A 2,485-nucleotide genomic window follows, 5' to 3' on the forward strand; every position below is an offset into this window, starting at 1 on the left:
AACCGGGACTAAAGTGTCGGTACTAATACCTCCCCCCTTTAGTCCCGGTTCAATCCAGAACCGGGACTAAAGGCCCTCCACGTGGGTAGTGCGCAGAGCCCAATCAGGAGACCCTTTGGTCCCGGTTGGTGGCACCAACCGGGACCAATAGGCATCCACGCGTCAGCACTTCTGTGGCTGGGGTTTTTGTTTTTTTTTGAAGGGGGGGGGGTTGGGGGTTTTGCGGGGTTAATTTAGGTGTTTCATATATTGTGTTAGCTAGTTATAATTAATAGAGAGAAGTGTCCTCTCTTATGTCCGTGCTTGGTCGATGCTACATACTATACATACGTATATAGAGAGGACTAGACACGCTAGCTAGCTAGTAAGGAAACAAAGGATATAGAAGATCGTCATGAACATATATTCATATATACAGAGAGAAGTGATATCGACCACCTCTCCTTCTCCGAGAGATTGGTCGAACAACAAGTTCTCGTATATCTATCTGACACTACCGGCTACATATATACAATAAATATCTCTTACAAATATAATCATATGGACTCAGGGTCCACATAGTATTCTCCGTCTTCAGGGATCACGTGGTCAAGAAAGAATGCCGCCAATTCCTCTTGAATTGCTCGCATGCGAGCTGGTGCTAGGAGTTCATCCCGCTTCCGAAACATCTAATTTGAAGAAGGGGGTCAATACATATATATATGAATGATTGAAACTCAACACAAATGATGGTAATAAAATAAAATTGTGAATGTTGTTATCTATGTACTTCATATTGTTCGTTAGAGTACCCGCGCCGCTCACAGGTCATGTGGCGGATGGACTCGCAGATGTAGTATCCACAGAAATCATTCCCTTGTTCCTGCCACAACCACTTTACAAGAAATAGAGGTCAATCAAACTGATAAGCAAGAATGCTAAATGGTATTGATGAAACTAGCGCTTGAATCACTAGGAGATGCGCGGAACATGCTACTATAGTACTTACTTTCGGGTGTCTAAATTCCAGCTCCTTCGGCAGTCCCGGAACTGTTTTGGTGAATTTTCTCCAAACCCTGCCGGACAAAGAAAACAATTACTTGATATCAGGAAATGAACAAAGTTGCTGATATGGTGGATAATGAGCGATTTAACTTACTTTTGGAGTATTTGAGTCATGTCTGCATAGTCCTGGGGATCTTTTCGTTTAGAGTCTAAGACGGTTACTACTCCCTGCTCAAGCTTAATCTCTAGGAGAATATAGTGGAAACTGCACACACATGCATAACTCATCAATTACATTACTATAACCTTGACTAATATATAAGGGAAACCGAATACGCACAAGACAGTAACACTCACCTGAAGTTGTAAGGAAAGAGTATTATATCTTTCTTTTGATTTCTTACGAACGATCGTAGCAAGTTGGCCTCGGTACCTGCGGCATGAAGTTTAACCTCAGTTGCATCTATGAGATATGTGTTAATGAACCCAATATCACCGACTTGTCTTTTCTTCAATTCGGCGATCTTCAATCTGCATAATATAGTGAGGATGATTATAAATACATGCAATGAAAGAGCTAAGCTATATAGAGAAACTTAATGACAGAAGTAGTACTACTCACAGACAGTAGCAGGCGACCGTTGTTTTATCGAGGGCCAATTGATTGAAAAACTGATAGAACTCCTCAAATGGAACAGGAAACAGATCAGTTCCAACGAGGTCATGCTCCTTTTTAACTTTCACATACAAAGTACTCCTCCCCCCAGAGTCTCTGCAGATTTTCAAGTACCAATCATGCAATCTTCGCATCATCGTTGATAGAGATCTTTCATCTTTGACGAGAGGCTTCCCGTACTCGTATCTTTGTATCTGCACGTCCATGGGTTCATAATGTACTTTGTCGGGCAGGTAATCTGCAAGATTGCTATAACCGGGCACCATCCTCGGATCATTAGCGACGTTGTGGCTAGGCACCTTGAGCGGGGGGCACGATTGCTTCGCTTGTTCGCCGAGCTGGGCAATTTGTTTCCCAGCTCGTCGTTCTTTCAGCCTTTGATCACTGACAGTACTTCCCAACCGCTCCGCTTCAGCAAATTCCTTTCCAATAATGCGGTCATAGTTTCCTTTCGGCGGATCAGACTTCGGTGGTTTTGTCAGGGCAGACAGAGTGCACTACACTTTCACCCGATCTACCTTCTCCTCCAGAGGTGGATGTTTCTTTGCTTTCACCCCTTCAAAGAAGTTCCTCACCTCTTCTCGCGCGATCTCGGCGTTCTCCTCCAGGGTGCTCTCATATGGTAACTTCTCTGGAGTCTTCAGAGAAGGACCGAATCTGTATGTCTTCCCGCCTCTGGTTGTACTGCTAGACGCCGACCGAGCAGACGTAGCGGTTGTCTTCTTTACTTGCTTAAGAGGCGGAGGAGCTGGGGCGGCGGCAGGTCTCTTCCGCCCTTGCTGACGAGGCGGAGATGGAGGAGGTTGGCTGCTCGGGCGCGTCGGC

This window comes from Triticum dicoccoides, chromosome 3A (assembly GCF_002162155.2).
Source record: "Triticum dicoccoides isolate Atlit2015 ecotype Zavitan chromosome 3A, WEW_v2.0, whole genome shotgun sequence".
Classification (NCBI taxonomy): domain Eukaryota; kingdom Viridiplantae; phylum Streptophyta; class Magnoliopsida; order Poales; family Poaceae; genus Triticum; species Triticum dicoccoides.